The sequence below is a fragment of the Marmota flaviventris genome, chromosome 3 (assembly GCF_047511675.1).
Source record: "Marmota flaviventris isolate mMarFla1 chromosome 3, mMarFla1.hap1, whole genome shotgun sequence".
Lineage (NCBI taxonomy): Eukaryota > Metazoa > Chordata > Mammalia > Rodentia > Sciuridae > Marmota > Marmota flaviventris.
Window position 1 is genome coordinate 30752450 of NC_092500.1, and position 27177 is coordinate 30779626.

The 27177-nt window shown below is 38.6% G+C and overlaps 1 long non-coding RNA gene across 1 annotated transcript in view; it reads left to right on the forward strand.

Annotated features, from left to right (window-relative positions):
* Positions 1-27177, forward strand: part of LOC139704991 (uncharacterized) — a 123310-nt gene that overhangs the window by 34601 nt on the left and 61532 nt on the right. The window contains exon 2 of the long non-coding RNA XR_011706916.1: positions 19226-19300. This is a non-coding gene — a long non-coding RNA (uncharacterized lncRNA). The remainder of the gene's footprint in view (positions 1-19225; positions 19301-27177) is intronic.

Genomic DNA, 27177 nt, shown 5'->3' on the forward strand with positions numbered 1-27177 from the left:
GCTATCGTCCTTCTGCAATGGGACACAGCAAGGGTATTTGGAGGAGGTGCAAAGGGCATTGTTCCTTCAGTATGTACACAGGAAACCACTGTGAGCAGAAAGAAATACTTTTGCAAATATCTGCTATTTGCCTGGCACAGATTCTCTTGGGTTTAACTTTGTGAAATCTTCCTTGGGCTTTGTTTCCCTGGTTGTCACGGAGCCAGTTCACTCCTCACAGCAAGTTGGGGCTGGGCCTGAGGGAAACAACGGAGGAATTAAGTGAGAACATGGGGTCTGCAGGTGGGCAGCCGAGAATGGCCAGCTCCAGGTACCATTGGGAACATTCGTGCTCATTTTCTGCTACACTTCCCCCTCTCTCTACTGTTGTTTTTTCTGCTTCAGTCTCTTGGAAACATTCTCTTTCCTAATGCAAATCCCAGCCCAATAGCTCATGATGCTGCTTAGTTTAATTGTATTTGAAAGAAATGGTAATTGTGTTTGTTTTGGCAAACCTGTCATCATTTATGTCTGAGGCAGGGTGGAGGAAAAGAGGAAGCCAAAGGATTAGACATCACAGAGAACAAATATGACTGATCAATAAGTTCTGGGTGTGTGTGTGGGGGGTGCTGTTAGAATGTGAGTGAAGTGAGTGGGTTTGCAGGTCTAGTTTAGTGGGGTTTATTAAGTTTTTCAAACTTTAGAGGACAGGTAGGGAAAAATATGACCTCAGCTTCTGAAAATCTTGAGGCATAAAGAGAAACCTATGCTCAGCAATTAGACAACTTCAGCAGATGAAACCTCGAGATTGTGAGAAGAAACATCTAGAAAACGATAAAAATATTACTTCTGCCAATAGCTCAAATGGAAGTCTTTATCATTAGACTTTAATTACAAAGGGTTACTTTTCTTTTTTTCTAAAACTCAATTTGTGTTGTTTCAATCTATTTTTAAAGATTGGAAAATTGTTTACCTTAAGTGAGTACCACCCAAAGAATTCTCACTTATTTTTTTTATTAGTTACACATGACAGTACAATGATCTTGACAATTCATACATTTGAATCAAATGGGGTATAATTTCTCATTTTTCTAATTGTACAGGTTGCAGAATCACATTGGTGAACAGTCATATATATATATATATATATATATATATATATATATATATATATATATATATACAGCAATACTAGTGTCTATTTTATTCTGCTGTCCTTCCTATCCCCCCTTCTCCTCCCCTTCCCTCCCATCACTTCTCTCTACCCAATCTAATGTGACACACTTCTTCTTTTTTCTTTTTTCCCCCCCTCACATCATCATACATGTATTCTGTATAACGATGAGGGTCTCCTTCCATCTTCCGTGCAATTCCCCTTCTCCCTCTTTTTCCCTCCCACCTCTCTTCCCTATTTAGTGGTAATCTTCTTCGCATGCTCTTCCTCCCTATCCCATTTTGAGTCACTCCCCTTATATCAGAGAAGACATTCGGCATTTGTTTTTTAGGGATTGGCTAACTTCACTTAGCATAATCTGCTCTAATGTCATCCATTTCCCTGCAAATGCCATGATCTTGTTATTTTTTAGTGCTGAATAATATTCCATTGTTATAAATGCCATATTTTTTTATCCATTCATTTATTGAAGGGCATCTAGGTTGGTTCCACAGTCTAGCTATTGTGAATTGTGCTGCTATAAACATTGATGTGGCTGTGTCCCTGTAGTAGGCTCTTTTTAAGTCTTTTGGGTATAGTCCAAGAAGGGGAATAGCTGGGTCAAATGGTGGTTCCATTCCCAGCTTTCTAAGGAATCTCCATACTGCTTTCCAAATTGGCTGCAGAATTCTCACTTATTTCTCTCGTGTCCCTGCATGTCAGCTGCTGTCACCTTGCTTGCCCTTTCAGTTCTTCCCCTTCCAACCTGGCTTACACCTATTCATGCATACTGCCCATGAAACTTAGTGGAAATGGCTTTTTTAAAAACTTGTATGTGGATGTGCTGAAACGTTCCTGTTTTAAGGTCTGACTTCGGTATGGAAATATGGAGAATGACATTCTTTACTACTCAAGAACAAAGGTGTCATCTGAGCCTCAGACTTGTAAGACTGCTTGAGTGCAATGTCTTAGTCTGTTCCTTCTGGGCAGTTTAGTGTGTGACCTCTGACCTGAAGTATGTACAGAGGAAACCTAACCACACTACCCACACTTCCTACCCCTTTTCCTCCTAGACAGGACAGAGCAAATGTCAAGTTTGAACTGTGAAGGGTCTGAGATCTTACTGCACTTGAAAGCTTAACCTGCCCTAATGTCTGAGGTGTTTCCTTTCATGTATGTGTGTGCGTGTATGATGTCTATATTATGCAGATATAAATTTACATCAGGGTCACTTCCTCCCAGGACAATACCATGAAGGCTTGATGTCACTTGCTTATGTGATTATGTGGTAGTGTTGGCAGCATTGGAGAGGGAACCTGATATTAAAGAAACTTGGAGTTTATACAAGAATTGATGGGATATCTTTCCATCTCACTCTTTGCAGACAGGAAGAAAGAAATACTTTGCTCTGGAATGTAAAGAAATTCTGTGGAGAGGAGGAGAAGGTTTCTATTTTGCCATGTTGGAATGCAAACGATTGCCTTCAGGGAGGGAAAACTCTGGGGTTTTCTATCTTTGTGTTTGGTACTATGGCCTCAATGTCTGTTTCCCCTGAATTCATGTGCTGAAAGTCTAACTTCTCAAGGTATGGTATCAAATATGGGAACTTGGGAGGTGATTAGGTTCATGAATGGTATTGGCACATTTACAAATGAAGTCGCAGAGGGCTTATTTGACCTCTGTGAGGACACAGTAAGAAACTGCTATCTATTGACAGAAAGCAGACCCTCACCAGATATTCAATCTGTCAGCATCTAGATCTTGGACTTCCTAGCCTCCAGAAATGTGAGAAATACATTTCTGTTGCTCACAAGCTACCTAGTCTATGCTGTTTTCTTGATATTCAATCATACTTTAATCCAGGTGCCAGTGCTCTGTGTTCAGAAAGCCCTGACATGAAGAAACATGGAACATTGTGGAGCATTATCTCCCAATACCATGACTCTTCCTTTTTATGGGGCTGGGGATGTATTACAGTAATAGAGTGCTTGCCTGAGGTATGCATGAGGCTCTGGGTTTGATCCCCAGCATTGAAAATAATTTAAAAGAGAAGAAAAGAAAAAGAAAAAAAGGAAAACTTCCAAGTGTATTAACTGACGCAAGTAGACACTGGGTAAAGTAAAGGAGTGAGGAAAAGAGTAAAGACAGAATAAAGGTATTTTATGTATGAAATTTAGCCATTTCTAAATGACTGTCATAGTAATCTAATACTATTATAAATTAGACACATGTCAGTGTGAACTCTCCCTCTCTATGGAGAACATAGAGATAATTCTTATTCCCCTCCTTTCCTTCCCTCCCTCCCTCCCTTCCTTCTTTTCTTCCTTCCCTCCTTTCTTTCTTCCTTTATAAAACAGATATTTACTGAATATTGATTATGTGAGAAACACTGTGCTAAGTGTAGGAAAACATAATGTCTAGCAAAATAGACATAGTCTTGGAGCCTAAAGTTTAGAATAGTAGAGGCAATTTGTAAATAAATCACCATTATAAATGTATTAATTACAGTTGTATAAATTCTGTGAAGGAAAAACCCATGGTACTATTAAGAGTATATAACAAGGGAAACATACGTCATCTGAAAGTGTTTTGAAGTTGTGAGACTTAGCAAATAAAAATATAGGACACCAGTTAAATTTGAATGTCAGGTAGACAATGAAGAGTTTCATAAGTATTTCTCTTGTAATATTTGAGCTATAATTAAACTGAAAGGTTAATCATTACTTATGAGGAATTCAAATTTAACTGGATTCCTACATTTTACCTAGCAATCCTTTGTGGGGAAAGGGAAAGGAGTAAAGAAGGCCACTTTTAGGAAGTGACATCTGATTGGGGACTTAATAGGTAAGTTAGTACTATCCAGAGTCAAAGATGTGGTATGGAAAGAGGGCCAGGGTAGACCATACACATAAAAGGAATGCATGTATGTCTAAGTGAAAAGAATCTGCTATCTTTAGTTATTGTGGCCAAAGTGGAAAGAATGAAGGGGTAAACGATATTCATAGATACCAGAATGATCAGAATTCAGGAGCCTAGTTTGAGGATATTAGAGGTTAAAGGGATTAAGGATGGGAATTAGAACCGAGCTTTGTCCTGGGGCCATGGTAATTTCCCCACTGGCTGTAGACAAGTCAATTCACTTCTCTGGGTCTCATAGGCCAAACTGATGTTAAAATGGTAACAAATGAGATAATAGAATACAGATTCTGAAGAGTTCACTCGGAAATTTCAAAATCATCTAATATAAAACTGAAGCTTAGGCAAGGTATTGGCCTGAAAAGGTAAAAGGTTGAAGTCAATGTTTTGGATTCATAATCTCACTCTCTCACTTGCTTACTGTTGGGTCTTAGGTAATCAAGTCAAGTCCTCTCTGCAAAGTGGAACTCCTATACAAGGTTGGTGTGAGTGTAAATTAGTATAGCCACTGTAAAAAACTAAAAATTGGACTACAAAATGCTCCAGCAATCCTCCTATAATCTTTAGATGTAGAGACACCTTCATTCTCATACTTATGCAGCATTTTTATCAATAGTCAAGATATGAAATGGACCAAGGTGTCCACTGATGGATAAAGGGATAAGGAAAATATGGGGATGTGTGTACAATGGACCATTACTCATCCAGGAATGAAATCCTGTCCTTTTTGGTAACAAGGATGGAATTGGAGGACATTATGCTAAGTGAAAGAAGGCAGGCACAGAAAGATAAATATCATAGGCTGTCACTCTTTGTGGAAACTAGAAAGTTTGATTTAATCGAAAAGAATAGAATAGTGGTCTCTAGAGACTAGGAAAGGGGGAGGAGATGGGGCATGGAAAGAGGTTAGATAACAGTTACCAAAATACAGTTAAAGAGATAGATTATTTATATTATAGCACAATAGGGTAACTATAGTATACAATTTATTATGTATTTCAATATAAATAGAAGAGTCTGTCAGGACCCAGCACATAGAAATGATAAATGTTCAAGGAGAGGGAAATGCTGGTTTCTGTGATTTGGTCATTACATTTTGTATACATGTATGAACATTTCACAAATGTCAAAAATAAAAGAAGTTGATAGTATATCTTAAGTACATAAAATTTCCATTTGTCTATTATGCCTTTATAAAGCTAAACAAAATTAATGAAACAAAAACAAAACAAACACTCTGATGGTCCACATCTCTCCCATGTAGGACCATATGAACACCATCTTCCTTTCTAAATTGTTGTTAGGTTTTGCTAAAATGAACAGCATCTTGACAGTGAGCTACGTAGACAGTGGGTATTCATCGACTGATTTGCTAATGTAGATGGGTTTTCTGTTTATTATCATAAAGACTTCTAGAAACCTTTGGTTGGAGAATAGAAGGTGAAGGAAAGGGAAGCAATTTTTTTTCCCTGGGCACATATTGTGTATGCCATAGTTTTTGCCTATGGATTTTTTGCCCATTGGATCTGTCACTTCTGAAGTTTCAAGGAAGACATGGATTTGAAACAACAGATGCCCTGAGCTCCTCAAACTATCTGATGTCAAAAGTTCAAAGGTTGCAGGAGGCAAAAGAAAAAGAGACTGTGAGCTTTAAAGTTCCCACAGTCTACAGTTAACCTTGTTAGCAGGGCCATCTAGAGATAATTTGATTCAAATACATTCTATTAATTAATTAAGAAAACATTTATAAATACCTTTCATGAAGCTCTCAAGCAGTTTATAATCCAGTTGAGAGAGGACAGAGAGGTAAAAAGACATATTCAGAGGCTACATGTTTATTGACTTCCCAGAGGAGTGGGCTTTATTGGCTGGAATTTCATACCAGCTAAGGGAGAAGTCTATGGTGGGACCTTGGGGCATCTAAACACTCAATGAGGCTGTCCTTGGGCTCAGACAGGTTACTGGCTAACCCCTTGACCTTTTTCATGCTCAGAATATATAGCTAGTTGGACCTAGAGCTAATTCATTATCTGATTTCTCAGTTCTCTTAAGCATACTGAGAACAAATGGTAGGTATTTGCTGTGGTAGGTTAGTACTTGACAAATGGTTAAATTCAGTTATTTATCTTATGGCTTAGTGCCAGGTAGATGGCAAAATATTTGCTAAAATCTTTCATATGTTGAAAAGCATAAGAAGTATGTGGTCATTGTTAGTTTTCTCAGCAAAGATGGATGTGCAGGAATCCAGCCATAGCTAAGTCTAGTATATGTTTTGCAAAGCAAATGGCCATATTAGGTGAGAAGTTGGTGGCTGAGAATAGACAGGCTAATACTCTAACAAAGGTGATGCTGTGATTCTAATTCCTCAGGAGAGGCTAAAATACAGAACCCAGAGGAGCCCATCATCAGCATTTAAAATGTGAGGTCCTATGAAATGTTTAGTTTAAATTTACCATAGTTGAATGCCTCTGAGGGCTTTCCCCCACTCTTCTCACTTGGAAGAAAGAAGAAGCTTAAGAAAACAATCTAGTCTAAAGGATTAACTTTTGAAAGGTCAAGGTCCCACACTTAAAGCTGTGGTTTGGGGCAAAGGAAACTGTGGTTTCTGAGGATGTCCCTGAGGCACCAAACTTAAAAAATCATCAAAGAAAGATTCCATTGTGTTTGGAAAGGCTGCTTTTCCTCATAAGAAAGGGAGGGGCACGTTTTAGAGTTATTGCCAACTGCAACAGTTGGAATGAAAATATCAGTGACTCCTAGTTGGAATGTTCTATTGACTTCTATCTCAACAGTGGTCACAGATTTCAGGTGCCAGCTGCTAAGGGCAATTTTTCCCTGCCTTCCAGGAGGCTCCAGATAAAGGAAAGGAAAGGACAAGTGGTGATGGAAATTATAACACTCAAATGCTCAAATAGGGGAAGGTGTGTGCCATTTATACACAGGTCTATTTTTTTTCAATTGAACCCTTCAGTTGTTTCTGTTAATACTCATTTGGGGCTCTTTCTCTTTCTTTTTTTCATATCTATATTGGTAAATTTTGTATAAATGTGTGGGACTTTCAGAGATGTTCATCTCAAACTCTGCTCTTTGGCCAGTTCAAAAAGTGAAATGAATTCTGGCCTGTTTTCTCTGGCTTATGATAAGCCATTGCAACTCTAAGAGCACTGTCTTAATAAAAAGAACATAGCTCACAATTAGGAAGACTATCAACAATACCATAGAGACGAGTTTTTATAAGATATATATTACATTTTATGTGTATGTGTAGGGTACTGGGCTTTTAGAATGCTAGGGAGTGCTCTACCTCTAAAATACATGCCCAGTCCTTTGTATTTTATTTTGAGACAGGGTTTGGCTAAATAGCTCAAGTTAACCTTAACCTTGTAGTCCTCCTGCCTCTGTCTCCCAAGTTCCTGGTGTTACAGGTGTGCACGGTTATGCCTGGTTGAATATTACATTTTATTTTATTTATTTATTTATTTATTTATTTTATCTTTGTTATCTAAGCTTCTTTTTTTTTATTGTTGGTTGTTCAAAACATTACATAGTTCTTGATATATCATCTTTCACACTTTGCTTCAAGTGGGTTATGAATTCCCATTTTTAGCCCATATACAGATTGCAGAATCACATCAATTACACATCCATTGATTTACATATTGCCATACTAGTGACTGTCGTGTTCTGCTACCTTTCCTATCCTCTACTATCCCCCCTCCCCTCCCCTCCCCTCCCCTCTTCTCTCTCTACGCCCTCTACTGACCTTCATTTCTCCCCCTTGTATTATTTTTCCCTTTCCCCTCATTTCCTCTTGTATGTTCTTTTGTATAACCCTGAGGGTCTCCTTCCATTTCCATGCAATTTTCCTTTTCTCTCCCTTTCCCTCCCACCTCTCATCTCTGTTTAATGTTAATCTTCTTCTCATGCTCTTCGTCCCTACTCTGTTCTTAGTTACTCTCCTTATATCAAAGAAGACATTTGGCATTTGTTTTTTAGGGATTGGCTAGCTTCACTTAGCATAATCTGCTCTAGTGCCATCCATTTCCCTGCAAATTCTATGATTTTGTCATTTTTTAATGCAGAGTAATACTCCATTGTGTATAAATGCCACATTTTTTTAATCCATTCGTCTATTGAAGGGCATCTGGGTTGGTTCCACAGTCTTGCTATTGTGAATTGAGCTGCTATGAACATCGATGTAGCAGTGTCCCTGTAGCATGCTCTTTTTAGGTCTTTAGGGAATAGACCAAGAAGAGGAATAGCTGGGTCAAATGGTGGCTCCATTCCCAGCTTTCCAAGAAATCTCCATACTGCTTTCCAAATTGGCTGCACCAATTTGCAGTCCCACCAGCAATGTACAAGTGTACCCTTTTCCCCACATCCTCGCCAGCACTTGTTGTTGTTTGACTTCATAATGGCTGCCAATGTTACTGGAGTGAGATGGTATCTTAGGGTGGTTTTGATTTGCATTTCTCTGACTGCTAGAGATGGTGAGCATTTTTTCATGTACTTGTTGATTGATTGTATGTCCTCCTCTGAGAAGTGTCTGTTCAGGTCCTTGGCCCATTTGTTGATTGGGTTGTTTGTTATCTTATTGTCTAATTTTTTGAGTTCTTTGTATACTCTGGATATTAGGGCTCTATTGAAGTGTGAGGAGTAAAGATTTGTTCCCAGGATGTAGGCTCTCTATTTACCTCTCTTATTGTTTCTTTAGCTGAGAAAAAACTTTTTAGTTTGAGTAAGTCCCATTTGTTGATTCTAGTTATTAACTTTTGTGCTATGGGTGTCCTATTGAGGAATTTGGAGCCTGACCCCACCATATGTAGATCGTAGCCAACTTTTTCTTCTATCAGACGGCGTGTCTCTGATTTGATATCAAGCTCCTTGATCCATTTTGAATTAACTTTTGTGCATGGCGAGAGAAAGGGATTCAGTTTCATTTTGTTGCATATGGATTTCCAGTTTTCCCAGCACCATTTGTTGAAGATGCTATCCTTCCTCCATTGCATGCTTTTAGCCCCTTTATCAAATATAAGATAGTTGTAGTTTTGTGGATTGGTTTCTGTGTCCTCTATTCTGTACCATTGGTCCACCCGCCTGTTTTGGTACCAGTACCATGCTGTTTTTGTTACTATTGCTCTGTAGTATAGTTTGAAGTCTGGTATCGCTATACCGCCTGATTCACACTGTCTGCTTAGCATTGTTTTTGCTATTCTGGGTCTTTTATTTTTCCATATGAATTTCATGATTGCTTTCTCTATTTCTACAAGAAATGCCGTTGGGATTTTGATTGGCATTGCATTAAACCTATAGAGAACTTTTGGTAATATCGCCATTTTGATGATGTTAGTTCTGCCTATCCATGAACAGGGTATATTTTTCCATATTCTAAGATCTTCTTCTATTTCTCTCTTTAGGGTTCTGTAGTTTTCATTGTATAAGTCTTTCACCTCTTTTGTTAGGTTGATTCCCAAGTATTTTATTTTTTTTTGAAGATATTGTGAATGGAGTGGTTTTCCTCATTTCCATTTCAGAGGATTTGTTGCTGATATACAGGAATGCCTTTGATTTATGCGTGTTGATTTTATATCCTGCCACTTTGCTGAATTCATTTATTAGCTCTAATAGTTTCTTTGTAGAGCCTTTTGGGTCTTCTAGGTATAGAATCATATCATCTGCAAATAGTGATAATTTAAGTTCTTCTTTTCCTATTTTTATGCCTTTAATTTCTTTCGTCTGTCTAATTGCTCTGGCCAGCGTTTCGAGAACTATGTTGAACAGAAGTGGTGAAAGAGGGCATCCCTGTCTTGTTCCAGATTTTAGAGGGAATGCCTTCAGTTTTTCTCCATTCAGAATGACGCTAGCCTGAGGCTTAGCATAGATTGCTTTTACAATATTGAGGTATGTTCCTGTTATCCCTAGTTTTTCTAGAGTTTTGAACATAAAGGGATGCTGTACTTTGTCGAATGCTTTTTCCGCATCTATCGAGATGATCATATGGTTCTTATTTTTAAGTCTATTGATGTGGTGAATAACATTTATTGATTTCCGTATATTGAACCAGCCTTGCATCCCAGGGATGAATCCTACTTGATCATGGTGCACAATTTTTTTGATATGTTTTTGTATCCGATTCGCCAGAATTTTATTGAGGATTTTTGCATCTAGGTTCATTAGAGATATTGGTCTGAAGTTTTCTTTCTTTGAAGTGTCTTTGTCTGGTTTAGGTATCAGGGTGATGTTGGCCTCGTAGAATGAATTTGGAAGTTCTCCCTCTTTTTCTATTTCCTGAAGTAGCTTGAAAAGTATTGGTGTTAGTTCCTCTTTAAATGTTTTGTAAAATTCTGCTGTATACCCATCTGGTCCTGGGCTTTTCTTAGTTGGTAGTCTTTTGATGGTTTCTTCTATTTCCTCGATTGATATTGGTCTGTTTAGGTTGTCTATATCCTCCTGACTCAATCTGGGCAGATCATATGACTTAAGAAATTTATCTATGCCTTCACTATCTTCTAATGTATTGGAGTATAAGGATTCAAAATAATTTTTGATTATCTTCTGTATTTCTGAAGTGTCTGTTGTGATATTGCCTTTTTCATCCCGTATGCTAGTAATTTGAGTTCTCTCTCTTCTTCTCTTCGCTAGCATGGCTAAGGGTCTGTCGATTTTGTTTATTTTTTCAAAGAACCAACTTTTAGTTTTGTCAATTTTTTCAATTGTTTCTTTTGTTTCGATTTCATTAATTTCAGCTCTGATTTTAATTATTTCTTGCCTTCTACTTCTTTTGCTGTTGTTTTGCTCTTCTTTTTCTAGGATTTTGAGATGAAGTATGAGATCATTTATTTGTTGGTTTTTTTCTTCTTTTTTTAAGGAATGAACTCCAAGCAATGAATTTTCCTCTTAGAACTGCTTTCAATGTGTCCCATAGATTCCGATATGTTGTGTCTGTGTTTTCATTAATCTCTAAGAATTTTTTAATTTCCTCCTTGATGTCTTCTATAACCCATTGATCATTCAGTAACCTATTGTTCATTCTCCAAGTAATGTATGCTTTTTCCTTCCTTCTTTTATCGTTGATTTTCAGTTTCATTCCATTATGATCAGATAGGATGCATGGTATTATCTCTACTCCTTTATATTGTCTAAGAGTTGCCCTGTGACATAATATATGATCTATTTTTGAGAAGGATCCATGTGCTGCTGAGAAAAAAGTGTAACTGCTTGATGTTGGTTGGTATATTCTATATATGTCAATTAAGTCTAGGTTATTAATTGTGTTATTGAGTTCTATAGTTTCCTAATTCAACTTTTGTTTGGAAGATCTGTCCAGTGGCGAGAGAGGTGTGTTGAAGTCTCCCATGATTATTGTATGGTGGTCTATTAGACTCTTGAACTTGAGAAGAGTTTGTTTGATGAACATAGCTGCACCATTGTTTGGGGCATATATATTTATGATTGTTATGTCTTGTTGGTGTATGGTTCCCTTAAGCAGTATGTAGTGTCCCTCTTTATCCCTTTTGATTAACTTTGGCTTGAAATCTATTTTATTTGATATGAGTATGGACACTCCTGCTTGTTTCCGAAGTCCATATGAGTGATATGATTTTTCCCAACCTTTCACCTTCAGCCTATGTATGTCTTTTCCTATCAAATGCGTCTCCTGTAGGCAGCATATTGTTGGGTCTTGTTTTGTGATCCATTCTACTAGCCTGTGTCTCTTAATTGGTGAGTTTAAGCCATTAACATTTAGGGTTATTATTGAGATATGGGTTGTTGTTCCAGCCATATTTGTTTATTTATGTTACTAAACATGGTTTGTTTTCCTCTTTGATCCCCCCCCCTTTACTGTCCTACCTCCCACTGTTGGTTTTCATTGTTATTTTCCATTTCCTCTTCCTGTAATGTTTTGCTGAGGATGTTTTGAAGAGATGGTTTTCTAGCTGCATATTCTTTTAACTTTTGTTTGTCGTGTAAGGTTTTAATTTCATCTTCCATCCTGAAGCTTAATTTCGCTGGATACACAATTCTTGGTTGGAACCCATTTTCTTTCAGTGTTTGAAATATGTTATTCCAGGATCTTCTAGCTTTCAGAGTCTGTGTTGAAAGATCAGCTGTTATCCTGATTGGCTTACCCCTAAATGTAATCTGCTTCCTTTCTCTTGTAGCTGTTAAAATTCTCTCCTTATTCTGTATGTTGGGCATCTTCATTATAATGTGTCTAGGTGTGGATCTCTTATAATTTTGCACATTCGGCGTCCTGTTGGCTTCTAGAATTTGGGATTCTGTCTCATTCTTCAAGTCTGGGAAGTTTTCTCGTATTATTTCATTGAATAAATTGCTCATTCCTTTGGTATGGAGTTCTATACCTTCCTGTATCCCAATGACTCTTAAGTTTGGTCTCTTAATGTTATCCCATATTTCTTGGATGTTCTGCTCATAGTTTCTTAACAATCTTGCTGAGCTGTCTATGTTCTTTTCAAGTTGAAATACTTTGTCTTCATTGTCTGATGTTCTATCTTCTAAGTGTTCTACTCTGCTGGTAGTATTCTCAATTGAGTTTTTAAGTTGGTTTATTGCTTCCTGCATTTCTAGGATTTCTGTTTGTTTGTTTTTTATAACCTCTATCTCCCTGTATAGTTGATCCTTTGCTTCCTGGATTTGTTTGTGTAATTCATTGTCGAAGTGATCTTTCATTGTCTGATTTTGCTGTCTAATGTCTTCCTTGATACTCCAGATCATCTGAAGCATATATATCCTGAATTCTTTATCTGACATTCCATCTGCTGCAGCTGTTACCTCTTCTAAAGTTGAGTTGACCTGAATTGCTTGTAGTCCTTTCTTTCCTTGTCTTTTCATACTGCTTGCGTTTCTTTCTTCTTGGTGAAACTGTTGTGTTTTTGAAATTTTTCCCCCCCTATATATTTATATTGCTCTTGTATAGTTGAAAAGTCTCCCTTGCAGGTGCGGGCGGGGGCTCTGCTCTGCCCCTCCTCCAATTGGTGTGAGGTGTCTACCATGCCCGCAGACCCCTGGGCCTGATCTGCTGTTCTGTCGCAGGTCTGCCTACCTTGCAGGTGGGGGCGAAGGCTCTGCCCTGCCCCTCCTACCACGCCTGGGGACCGCTGGGCCTGATCTGCAGGTTGGTCGCCGGTCTGCCCACCTTGCGGGCACGGGTGGCAGTTCCGCTCCACCCCCACTCCAATTGGGGTCACTTGACCACCACACAGGCGGGCCGCTGGGCCTGATCTGGGTGCGGGCGAAGGCTCTGCTCTGCCCCTACTCCAGTTGGGGTGAAGTGTGTACCACGCTGGCAGGCCGCTGGGCCTGATCCGCCGGTCTGTCGCAGGTCTGCTTACCTTGCTGGCGCGGGCGGCGGCTATGCCCTGCCCCTCCTACCATGCCCGCAGACCGCTGGGCCTGATCTGCAGGTTGGTTGCAGGTCTGCCTACCTTGCGGGCGCAGGCGGCGGCCCCGCTCCTCCCCTCTGGCTCGACGACAAAGCGAGAGAGACTCGGGTATCTGTGACTCACCCTCCCTACCAGGAGACCAACTGTTTCCGTCGCCGCTGGCACCGATGAAGTTCTCTCCTCGGCCGCTCTCCGATGACATCAGATCTCTGCCATGCTGGCATCCCCTGTTCTATGGCTGAATCCCATTTTCTTCTCTTCCAATAGGCGGAGCTGTGCCCTCCGAACCGAGCATCTGCCCTCTATGTGCTGACAGAAATCCCTGTAGGGTGGCTCCTGGGAGTCTCTCAATCCTGTTAGTCCAGAGCCCTTTCACTTATCCGGTCCCTCCCCCTGTTCCTCCTCCCAGCCAGCCAGCCAGGTCCTGTTCACCGGAGGCGGTTCCCCAAGGATCTGATTACACTTGCAGCCCCACCGCGTGTCCTATATCCCGAACAATGAACACCCTCTCTGTCATTCATCTAAGCCCCAGTGCTGTGGTGGGGTGATCTGGGAACCAACAGTTTAATTTTTCCGGACCCCTTTGGTGGGCACGCCCCCAGAAACTGGCGGCTAAGATATTGGGTGTTGCCGCTGGTGTTAAGGGGAGGTGGGGATCTGGAATCCCCTCTGCTTCCCTACAGACACGCCCCCGGAGAGATTCCTGAGGTTTCCTGGCTGCTTGTATCTGGAGGGGGTGGGAGTCACACACCTGCTAACGTGGATTCCGCTGGGAAGGAATTCTGTCGGCGGAACTCTGGTGATGTCACCTCTCTGCTATGGCGGGCCCCAGGCTCTTTGCCGGAGTGTCCGAAGGGAGGGGTGGGACTGGTCTGTCTCTGGTTGGTTTCAGCTCTCGGTTCGCTATTTCATGAAGGCTTGGCGAGAGACCTCTTCCTAGAGTCCCTGCACCGCTCCTGCTGCGCTGCGCCTCGGAGGCTATCCGCCCTGACACGGGGGCTGCGTGCAGGCAGCCGACAGTCGCCGAGTCCCGCGGGCAGCGGCTGGCGGGTCTGGACCTCTGTGCTGCGTGGCGGAGATTCACTCGTCTAGGGCAAACTGTCACCTCCAAAAATCCTTCCAATTCCCGGCCGGTCTCTCTTTAGTGGAATTTTGCTAGGAGTTTCTCAGCAGGTTGAATCTAAGTGTATCCATGCGTCTCTCTGACCCCGTTGTTGAGGAGGTACTGAAAGCGCTGCCTCCCCACTCGCCGCCATATTAGATCTTACATTTTTAAATACACTTTCATTTTTGAATTAGAATTTCCTGTAAAATAGTTTCACAATGGATATAAGAAAGTGCTAGTAATGCAAACTACATCTTTAGAGAAATGAAGAAATTTAAGATTTGGTGTGACTCTACATCGTGTACAACCAGAGAAATTAAAAGTAGTGCTCCATTTATGTACAATGAATTGAAATGCATTCTGCTATCATGTATAGCTAATTAGAATAAATTAAAAAAAGAAATTTAAGATTTGGAATTTGAATAGGAATACATGCAGTACTCTGCTGAAACTATTTAGGATAATTCTTCTTCTTTCCCTTGGTTTACTAGAAGTATACAATTGTTTTGAAAAGGTTAAAGTTTAGGCCACGGATATTTTAAGTGTTATTTAACATGTTTGTCTCCTTCAAACAGATATATTTTGAAGGCAGTTTCTTTTTCTAATTTATTTGTTATCTATAGTGTCTAACACAGTGCTTTAGACACAACAACTGGCAAATAAATGGCTTCTGATTGCTACTGTAGACATGGTGCTCTTCATGGAGAAGTGTTTCTTTTTTTCTTTTAACTCCAAGGGTATTTGTAGGATAGATACAATAATCTGTGTCTGCGAGAGAGAGAAAGAGAGGGTGGGAGGGAGAGAAAGAAGAGAGAGGGAGTGGGGGGAGAGAAAGATTGAGAGATTGAGACTGAAGGGGAGATTTTGACTGTAGGCTAGATATGCTAAATACCCTACCAATGTGGAAGACTCCTGATCAGTTTTCTTATGCATTAAGTGATTACAGTCAGCTTTCTGTATTCTGGTGAGTGTATTCAATCAACCACAATCAAACCCCCAAAATGTTATGTCTGTACAAATATTTACAGGTTTACATGTGCAAGCAGCCCTGCTCTGCTATGTGCTCCTCACCATAAGCCCATAGTGGTGTGAAAACCAACCAGGGACTGAAACCTCCGAAACTAAAAATAAATCTCTCCTCCTTAACAAAAAACGTACAGGCTTTCCCCCCTTGTCATTATTTCCTAAATGATATAGCACAAGTGTCTACATAGCATTTGCATTGCATTGGGTTTGATAAGTGATCTAGAGATCATTTAAAGTATTTGGGAGTATGTACATAGGTTACATGTAAATACTATGCCATTTTATATAAGAAATTTGAGTATTTTAACATCTGTTGGGGTCATGCAACCAGTTCCCTGAGGATACTGAGAGATAAAAATAGTCTTTAACATACTATGACCCTAGATGCTGCTAGGGGATCTATTCTGGTGCATCAAAAACTCTGGATATCATTGTTACCACACATGGGATTAAAAATAGGTCAGTTATATTAGAAGTCTATTTTTTTATTCCAACACTTTTGAAAACCCTCAAGCAATTAATGCACTTTTACTAGCCATCCCCTATCTATTTATCTAGGAAATTTATCCTAGAAAAATAGCAAGTACAATTATTATGGGGAAAATATGTATATTTTTTCTTGGTAACAGAGTAACTAACTTGTCCTGATTTGCTAGAATCTTTCCCGTTTTTAGCATTTTAATTGTCTCAGTGTCAAGCAAGTACTGACTCACCTGCTGTTGACCTCCCTACAACACAAGCCTCCCTTTTGCTGGATAATTCTTTTGAGATGCTGCTTGGAAATATGGGAATGGACATCAAATTGCCTTCTAAGGGTTTGGTTAACTTCAAAAGTTATCTTTTCAGAATGAGCAATATAAGTTAGGGAAAGAGATAAATTTCTTGGGGAATTAGAGATTTAAAAAGTCTAAACTGGGAAGAATTTAAAGAAAGGAACAGAGTCACAGGCTATGGCTAAGGAAGATGTCAAAGAACTTAAGAAGAAGAGTGTCTAAGGACTTAAGTAGTGATGTTTATAAAGTTGTTTGCTGTTGCAGTGTATTAAAGATAGTTTCTTTTTCTTCTTCCCATACTATCTCCTGGCTAATATTTAAAATTTGACCGATAGGTTAAATAGAAGATTAGACACAGGAAAATAGAGAGTGAGTCAACAAGAATATAAATTTCTGGTCCTCTCACCTCACTTCCAAAATATCTTAAACTGCAGTGTAGTAAGAAAAGCAGAAAATATAAAAAAGAGAATTTTATATCATATGTAACTGACATCCATTTGTATTAGGATTTTTTAAAGGAAGAAAACCCACTATAAATCAGTAAGAAATCATATAAAATAATGGAAATATGAACAGAAAAAATAAGAATGGGCAAATCCCACAAAAAGAAATATGAATGACAAGTAGACATGAAACTAAACATCAAACTAAAAAGCTTCTTCTCAGCAAAGAAACAATCAGTGAGGTGAATAGAGAGCCTACTAATTGGGAACAAATACCACATGCACATCAGATACAGCACTAATCTCTAGGATATATAAAAAACTCAAAAATCTTAACACCAAAAATAAAAAATAACCCAATCAATAAATGGGCCAAGGAACTGAACAGACACTTCTCAGAAGAAGATATTCAATTAATATACAATTAACCAACAAATATATGAAAAAATGTTCAACATCTCTAGCAATTAGAGAAATTCAAATAAAAAATACCCTAAGATTTCATCTCACTTCAGTCAGAATGGTAGGATTAAGAACACAAACAACAATAAGTGTTGATTAGGATGTGGATGTGGGGGGAAAAGGCACACTCGTACATTGTTGGTGGGACTGCAAATCGGTGCAGCCAATATGGAAAGCAGTATAGAGAATCCTTGAAAAACTGGGAATTTGATCCAGTTAAGGTCTATACCCAAGGACTTAAAAACAGCTTACTATAGGGACACAGTCACTTCAATGTTTATAGTAACACAATTCACATAGCTAAACTGTGAAACCAATCTAGATGCACTTCAGTAGATGAATGGATAAAGAAAATGTGGTATATATACACAATGAAATATTATTCAGCATTAAAAGAGAATAAAATCATGGCATTTGCAGGTAAATGGATGGAGCTGGAGAATATAATGCTAAATGAAATTATCCAATCCCCCCCAAAAACAAATGCCAAATGATTTCTCTGATTTAAGGATGCTGATCCATAATATACTTCAGGATGAGGGGATGGGAGGATTAAATGAACTTTAGATAGGGCAAATGGGAAAAGAGGAGGGAGGGGAAGGTAGGGAACATAAGGGTAGGAAAAATGGTGGAATGTGACAGTCATCATTACCCTAAGTTCATGTATGAAGACACGAAGGATGTGACTCTACTTTGTGTACAACCAGAGATATGAAAAATTGTGCTCCATATGTGTAATATGTATTGTAATGCATCCTGTTGTCATATATAACAAATTAAAATTTAAAAAAAGAAAATAAAATTTGCCAGTGAAGAACAACAACAACAAAAAAAGAAGTTCAATTTCATGAAGATATTGTAAATACAAATTGAAGTCATTTTTATATAGAGATACCACTTCATACCCAGAAGATGACTTGTTTATTGATTGATTGATTGATTGATTTTTTACAACATCTAGCTATACCAAAGATAGAGGTCAATGGACCTTACATTCTAATGGTGGAAATGTAGATCATTTAACCACTATAGAGAACAATTCAACAGCATATGTCACTGGATATAATATGGCCTAGAAAATCCTCTCCTAGGTATATTCTAAAGATACCTAGCATTTTGCAAAAATTTACATTGCAGCATTATTTTTAATAGTGAAAAAACTGGAAAGCATTATCTTATTTATTGTTGAGTTAAAACACTTATGATGATGTTTTGCTGCTCCAGGAGAGGGACACTAACTAGTGCATATTCTCCTCTTCACAGGAAGTGCAGTAAATTATTAGAGAGTTTGACATTGGAAATGAAACTGCCTAGTGTGGATACTTTCTCTTCTTTTTTTTCTGGGTACTTTACTACCATGCAAGAAGTACACATAATGCTCTGCTCCTTTCTGGAAATTTGACTGGGCTAACATTGCCTTGTTGGTATGGGGAGGACTACAATAGGTGACTTCAACCTGTGACTTATCCTGTAGGATACAGCTTTAGGAAAGCTATTTGCCCATAGATATAAGACAATTTTTCAAGCTTTTACCAGTAAAAAGGTGATATTTTAATTTCTATTTTTCTTTCTCTTTTCTCTCTTTTTTTTTTAAGTCAGTTGGTCCAGATGGATACTATTTATGAGCCATTTGACTACCAACATTGAAAAACAAGCAATAATTATATAATCTGGGGAAGAAAAGAGCATATGGAATAAAGAGGCTTTAAGTGTGGGCAGGACAGGAAATGTCTCAGCTTTGGGGATATTTGCTAGGCTATGGCTGGGGGATTTTTACCATAGTGGTTTCCTTCAGCTAAAAGTGACTTTGCTTACATGTGTATGACTGATTTCAAAAAGGTAAGACATTGCACTTGAGGCCTTGAACAAGCACCACCCAGCCCTGCCTTTCATTTAGCAAGACTAACTTCTCAGCATGCTATAAGCCTCAGCATCTTACCCCGACCTCTATTCTCTCTTTTCAGTGGCTAGAATGCAAGAACGATAGCTTCAACTATGAGCTCCCCTGTGATGATGATTAAGCAACAAGAGAAGAAAGGGTAAGCATTTAATTTGGATAATATACATGAAGCAGCAGTCGATATTTATGAGGTCTTAAATAAGCTATCCATTGGTGACACCATTCTGGTCCTACAAGTTCTCTGCCCAGAAAACGCAGTTAAAATCCATAGTTGCTTATGAGGCTAATTGCCACTGGGCCTCTTCAATAAAGCAAGAATTTATGTTGGTTAACTTGTAACTGTGGACTCCATAGCCTCAAAATTCAACTCTAGTCCTCACAACCACAGCCCCAGTAGGAGAAGGCTGATGCAGGGGAGAGAGAGAGAGAGAGAGAGAGAGAGAGAGAGAGAACATTCTTTATCTTTTGTGGGCCTTCTTTTTGAAGGCAGGGTAAGTACTGGAGATTGACCCCCAGGGATTCTTAACTGAGCTATATATCTATTCATTTTTTTAAATTTTTTTTAAAATATTGAGACAGGATTGCTAAGTTGCTTAGTGCCTCCCTAAGTTGCTGAAGCTGGCTTTGAACTTGTGATTCTCCTGACTTAGCCTCCTGAGCTGCTGGGATTACAGGTGTATGCCACCCTGCCTGGCCTCTTTCCACATTTTTATTAGTGTATTACAGATTCATACAATATTCAGATTTGTTGTTATGTATTTGTCCATGCACACAATATAACAATGTAGTTTGACAAATATCATTCCCCTGTATTTCCCCTTTCCCTACCCTCCTTTCTTCTGCTAGTCCTCTTCCTCTTTCTATTGATCTCATTTCAATTTTCATAAGACCCCCCCAGTTTTCTTTGCCTTTTTCCTCTCTAGCTTCCAGATCTGAGGGAAAACTTTGACCCTTGACCTTTGAGGTTGGTTTGTTTCACTTGACATATTGTTCTCAAGTTCCAGCCAATTTTCTACAAATGACATGATTTTGTTTTTCTTTATGTCTGACTAAAACTCCACCGTGTGTGTGTATGCCACATTTTCTTTATCCATTCATCCACCAAAGGACACCTCGGCTGGTTTGCTGTGAATTGTGCTGCTATAAACATGGAAATGCATGTATCAATATAGTGTTATGACTTTAGTACTTTAGGATAAATTCTGAGGAGTGTTATATGGTGGATCCTATGGTGTCTCTATTTCTAGATTTTTGGGGAACCTCCATACTGATTTCCATAGTAGTTGTCCTAATTTAAAATTCCCACCAATAGTGTAAAAATATTCCTTTTTCTCAACATCCTCCAGAATTTATTATTGTTCATATTGTTGATGACTACCATTCTGATTGGAGTGACATGAAATCTCAGTGTAGTTTTGATCTGGATTACCTTAATTGCTAATGATGTTAAACATATTTGCATATACCTGTTGACCATTTGAATTTCTTCTCTTGAGATGTGTCTATCTAGCTCATTTGTCCATTTATTAATTGGGTTGGTTTTTGGTGTGAAATTTTTTGAGTTCTTTATATTTTCTGGATATTAATCCTCTACCAGAAGAGTAACTAGCAAAGATTTCTCTGCTGTGAGGCTTTTTAATTTGATGCCATTCCATTTATTAATTCTTGGCATTATTTCCTGAGTTTTAGGGATCCTATTAAGAAACTTATTGCCTGTGCCTATATGTTGAAGTGTGGACCCTACATTTTTTTCTAAGATTTGCAGTTTCTGGTCTAATTCCAAGGCCTTTGATCTATTTTGAGTTAACTTTTGTGCAGGGTGACAGATAAGGACCTAATCTCATTGTTCTATATATAGATAGCCAGTTTTCTCAGTACTATTTAGTGAAAAGGCTGTTTTTTTTCTCTAATACATGTTTTTGGCATCTTTATCAAGGATCAAATGACTATATCTATGTGGGCCTCTGGGTCTTCTATTCTGTACCATTGATCTATGTGTCTGTTTTTATGCCAGTATCATGCAGTTTTTGTTACTAAAGTTCCATAGTATAATTTGAAGTCAGGGATTATGATGCCTCCAGCATTGATTTTTTGGCTTAAAATTGCTTTGATTATTCTGGGTGTTATATTCTTCCAAATGAATTTTAGCACTGAGTTTTCTAATTCTGTGGAGAATGTCATTAGTATTTTGATGAGAATTACATTGAACCTGTATTCCCACCCGTGTCCAGCACAGGCAGCTAAACTAGAGGTCACTCTAGTGAATTCCCTAAGGCATCAAATAAAACACAGATGCACAATTTACCTTAATTTCAAGCCCCAGGACGGCTCCTCTGCCCTTGACCTCAAACTCCCCAAATGGGAGAGGGAGGAATATCACGGGAGGCTGGAGAGAGAGAGAGAGAGAGAGAGAGAGAGAGAGAGAGAGAGAACACACATTTCAGAGGGGACTTTTATTGGGAGGACTCTAGATTCTTTAGAAATTTCCATCCAGTAAAGGTCAAGAGGGGTCGAGTTACAAGGACAGGTAAGGTAACTCCATCCCTGGGGGATGTAGGAAGGCACACCCACACATGAAGACACATTTGGCTGCATTTTTTTACCACCCTCAAGATGGGGGCTACAGTCTTCCGAAACTTAAAAGAAAGCAGATCATCAGAGATGACCGACAGTGCCTCAACTGATCAGGAGGGGAAAATGCTGGTCACATGACATGACGGCCTCCCACACTGTATAATGCTTTTGGCAATATGACCACTTTAACAATATTAATTCTGCCTATCCATGAACATGGGAGTTTATTTTTTTTTCATTTTCTTATATCTTCTTTAATTTCTTTCCTCAATAATCTCTAGTTTTCTTTGTAGAGGTCTTTTACTTCCTTGGTTAGATTTATTCCTAGTTATTTTTGTAGGTTATTATGAATGGGACATTTTATGGTTTAGATAAAAGCTCATGTGTGAGACAATGTAAAAAGGTAGAGGTAAAATGATTGGGTCATGAGAGCCTTAACCCTATCAGTGAGTTAATCACCTGATAGGATTTAACTGAGTGTTAGCTGAAGGCAGGAAGGGTATGGCTGGAAGAGGTGGGTTACTGGGAATGTGTCTTTGGAGTATATATTTTGTGAGCTGAGTTTAAGTCTTACTCTGGTTCCTGGGTGCCACGTTCCCAGCTGCTTTCCTCCACCACACACTTCTGCCATGATATTCTGCCTCACCTCATCCCCAAGGAATGGAGCCAACTATATATGGATAGTGACCTCTGAAACTGTGAGTCCCCAAATAAATTTTTCCTCCTCTAAATTTATTCTTTTTGGGTCACTGAAGCAAAAGAAGCTGAATAAAACAGTATTGTTTTTATGATATCTTATTGGTATATAGGAAAGCTATCAACTTTTGTATGTGGTTTTATAAATGGTTACTTGGCTGAATTTATTAGCTCTAGCAATCTTTTCATCTTCTATTTTATGTTGATTTATTAAGCCCTGCAATTTTAGCATTTTGTTTTGATCTATGAACCTCTCTGCCCTGTGGCTTCTGTGATAGCTTGCCTGGTTGTGTACTTACAGACTATCTTTTCTTAAGATAATTTTTCATATGATAAAACTGATTCTAAATTGGCTCAACTCTAATCAAGAAGAGGGATGCTATTTATTAGATATTTATATCTTAATATCCATTAGTAGGTGAATGGATATAATGTGATTTATCTCTATCCTGAGGTTTATAGTTATTAAAATAACCTAATATTATTTAATGTAACAATGGGGATAAATATGAAAGATTTAATATTCAATGTAATAATAATTATAATGAATACATACAATAAGATATATGATTGTCACTCAGGATACAGTCAACCTTCCTTCTTCTAATAGGAAATCTGCTCCTCACCCATGATCCAGGAGATTATATGGCCAGGAGAGTAGACATTTTCCAGTCTCCCTTCAAGCTAGATACAGCTGTGAATTAAATTCTACTTAATATGATAATATGATGCAACCAGAATTATATGTGCTACTTTAGTGTTGCATCTTTAAATGTAAAAGAGTGCTACACACCCACTCCTGCCTCTCTTTTCTCTTCCCAATGACTAGAATGCAAGAATAGCAGCTTCAACAATAAACTCCCCTGAGATGATGATACAACAGCAGGAGAAGGAACCAAGATCGGGGATAACTTTTGAGTGGAGATATCTTTCCTGAATTGCTAACCTATCCCCTGACTCATCTCTCTTTTTTTTTTTTAGCATTTTTTTATTGGTTGTTCAAAACATTACAAAGCTCTTGACATATCATATTTCATACATTAGATTCAAGTGGGTTATGAACTCCCATTTTTACCCCAAATACAGATTGCAGAATCACATGGGTTACACATCCACGTTTTTACATATTGCCATATTAGTGACTGTTGTATTCTGCTACCTTTCCTATCCTCTACTATCCCCCCTCCCCTCCCCTCCCATCTTCTCTCTCTACTCTATCTACTGTAATTCATTTCTCTCCTTGTTTTTTTCCCACTCCCTTCACAACCTCTTATATGTAATTTTGTGTAACAATGAGGGTCTCCTTCCATTTCCATGTAATTTCCCTTTTCTCTCCCTTTCCCTCCCACCTCTTAAATGTATAATTGTAAGCATGGATTTTATGTATACATTCAGAAACAAGATTTTCTGCTTCCTTTCTAAAAGTTGGCCCAAAGATAAACCAAGCCCTTGGGCCCCATGAGAGCTCAGAGATCTTGTCCAAAAACTGAGGTAGTGGGCAAGGTCACAGGTTCCATGCCTGTCTTCCTTCCCACTCGTATGTTCTTGTTCTAAAGGATTATTGACCCCTAATAGACCCTTGCCTGGAATCATTGCTCCCTGTCCCTTACTCTGCCTATTGTTATTCTTTTTTCCAACATAGAGGAGAAGTTCTCTCTCTCTTTTTTTTATTGGTTGTTCAAAACATTACAAAGCTCATGACATATCATCTTTCATATATTTGACTCAAGTGGGTTATGAACTCCCATTTTTACCCCAAATACAAATTGCAGAATCACATCGGTTACACATTCACATTTTTCCATAATGGCATATTAGTGACTGTTGTATTCTGCTACCTTTCCTATTCCCTACTATCCCCCCTCCCCTCCCCTCCCATCTTCCCTCTCTACCTCATCTGCTGTTGTTCAATTCTCTCCCTTGTTCCCCCCCCCTTTCCCCTCACAACCTCTTATATGTAATTTGTGTAACATTGAGGGTCTCCTACCATTTCCATATGATTTCCCTTCTCTCTCCCCCCACTCGTCTCTGTTTAATGTTAATCTTTTCATCATGCTCTTCCTCCCTGTTCTGTTCTTAGTTGCTCTCTTTATATCAAGGAAGACATTTGGCATTTGTTTTTTAAGGATTGGCTAGCTTCGCTTAGCATAATCCGCTCTAATGCCATCCATTTCCCTGCAAATCCCATGATTTTGTCATTTTTATTGCTGCGTAATACTCCATTGTGTATAAATGCCACATTTTTTTATCCATTCATCTATTGAAGGGCATCTAGGTTGGTTCCACAGTCTTGCTATTGTGAATTGTGCTGCTATGATCATTGATGTGGCAGTATCCCTATAGTACGCTCTTTTAAGATCCTCAGGAAATAGTCTGAGAAGGGCGATAGCTGGGTCAAATGGTGGATCCATTCCCAGCTTTCCCAGGAATCTCCATACTGCTTTCCAAATTGGCCTCACCAATTTGCAGTCCCACCAGCCATGTACAAGTGTACCCTTTTCCCCACATCCTCACCAGCACTTATTTTCGTTTGACTTCATAATGGCTGCCAATCTTACTGGAGTAAGATGGTATCTTAGGGTGACCTTGATTTGCTTTTCTCTGACTGCTAGAGATGGTGAGCATTTTTTCATGTACTTGTTGATTGATTGTATGTTCTCCTCTGAGAAGTTTCTGTTCAGGTCCTTGGCCCATTTGTTGATTGGGTTATTTGTTATCTTATTGTTTAATTTTTTGAGTTCTTTGTATATTCTGGATATTAGGGCTCTATCTGAAGTGTGAGGGGTAAAAATTTGTTCCCAGGATGTAGGCTCCCTATCTACCTCTCTTGTTGTTTCTCTTGCTGAGAAAAAACTTTTTAGTTTAAGTAAGTCCCATTTGTTTATTCTTGTTATTAACTCTTGGGCTATGGGCGTCCTATTGAGGAATTTGGAGCCCGGCCCCACAGTATGTAGAGCGTAGCCAACTTTTTCTTCTATCAGACGCAGTGTCTCTGATTTGATAACTAGCTCCTTGATCCATTTTGAGTTAACTTTTGTGCATGGCAAGAGAAAGGGATTCAGTTTCATTTTGTTGCATATGGATTTCCAGTTTTCCCAGCACTATTTGTTGAAGATGCTATCCTTCCTCCATTGCATGCTTTTAGCCCCTTTATCAAATATAAGAAAGTTGTAATTTTGTGGATTGGTCTCTGTGTCCTCTATTCTGTACCATTGGTCCACCTGCCTGTTTTGGTACCAGTACCATGCTGTTTTTGTTACTATTGCTCTGTAGTACAGTTTGAAATCTGGTATCGCTATACCTCCAGATTCACACTTCCTGCTTAGAATTGCTTTTGCTATTCTGGGTCTTTTATTTTTCCATATGAATTTCATGATTGCTTTATCTATTTCTACAAGAAATGCCGTTGGGATTTTGATTGGCATCGCATTAAACCTGTAAAGAACTTTGGGTAATATCGCCATTTTGATGATGTTAGTTCTGCCTATCCATGAACAGGGTACATTTTTCCATCTTCTAAGATCTTCTTCTGTCTCTCTCTTTATGGTTCTGTAGTTTTCATTGTATAAATCTTTCACCTCTTTTGTTAGGTTGATTCCCAAGTATCTTATTTTCTTTGAGGATATTGTGAATGGAGTGGTTTTCCTCATTTCCATTTCAGAAGTTTTGTTGCTGATATACATGAATGCCCTTGATTTATGCGTGTTGATTTTATATCCTGCCACTTTGCTGAATTCATTTATTAACTCTAGCAGTTTTTTTGTAGACCCTTTTGGGTCTGTTAAATATATTATCATGTCATCCGCAAATAGTGATAATTTAAGTTCTTCTTTTCCTATTTTTATGCCTTTAATTTCTTTTGTCTGTCTAATTGCTCTGGCTAGTATTTCAAGAACTAAATTGAATAGAAGTGGTGAGAGAGGGCATCCCTGTCTTGTTCCAGATTTTAGAGGGAATGCCTTCAGTTTTTCTCCATTTAGGATGATGCTAGCCTGAGGTTTAGCATAGATAGCTTTTACAATGTTGAGGTAAGTTCCTGTTATCCCTAGTTTTTCTAGTGTTTTGAACATAAAGGGATGCTGTACTTTGTCGAATGCTTTTTTTGCATCTATCGAGATGATCATATGGTTCTTATCTTTAAGTCTATTGATGTGGTGAATAGCATTTATTGATTTCCATATATTGAATCAGCCTTGCATCCCAGGGATGAATCCTACTTGATCATGGTGCACAATTTTTTTGATATGCTTTTGTATTCGATTCACCAGGATTTTATTGAGAATTTTTGCATCCAAGTTCATTAGAGATATTGGTCTGTAGTTTTCTTTCTTTGAAGTGTCTTTGTCTGGTTTCAGGATCAGGGTGATGTTGGCCTCATAGAATGAATTTGGAAGAGCTCCTTCTTTTTCTATTTCTTGAAATAGCTTGAAAAGTATTGGTATTAATTCTTCTTTGAAGGTTTTGTAAAACTCCGCTGTATACCCATCCGGTCCAGGGCTTTTCTTGGTTGGTAGTCTTTTTTTTTTTTTTATTGGTTGTTCAAAACATTATAAAGCTATTGACATATCATATTTCATACATTAGATTCAAGTTGGTTATGAACTCCCAATTTTACCCCAAATACAGATTGCAGAATCACATCGGTTACACATCCACATTTTTACATAATGCCCTATTAGTAACTGTTGTATTCTGCTACCTTTCCTATCCTCTACTATCCCCCCTCCCTCCCCTCCCATCTTCTCT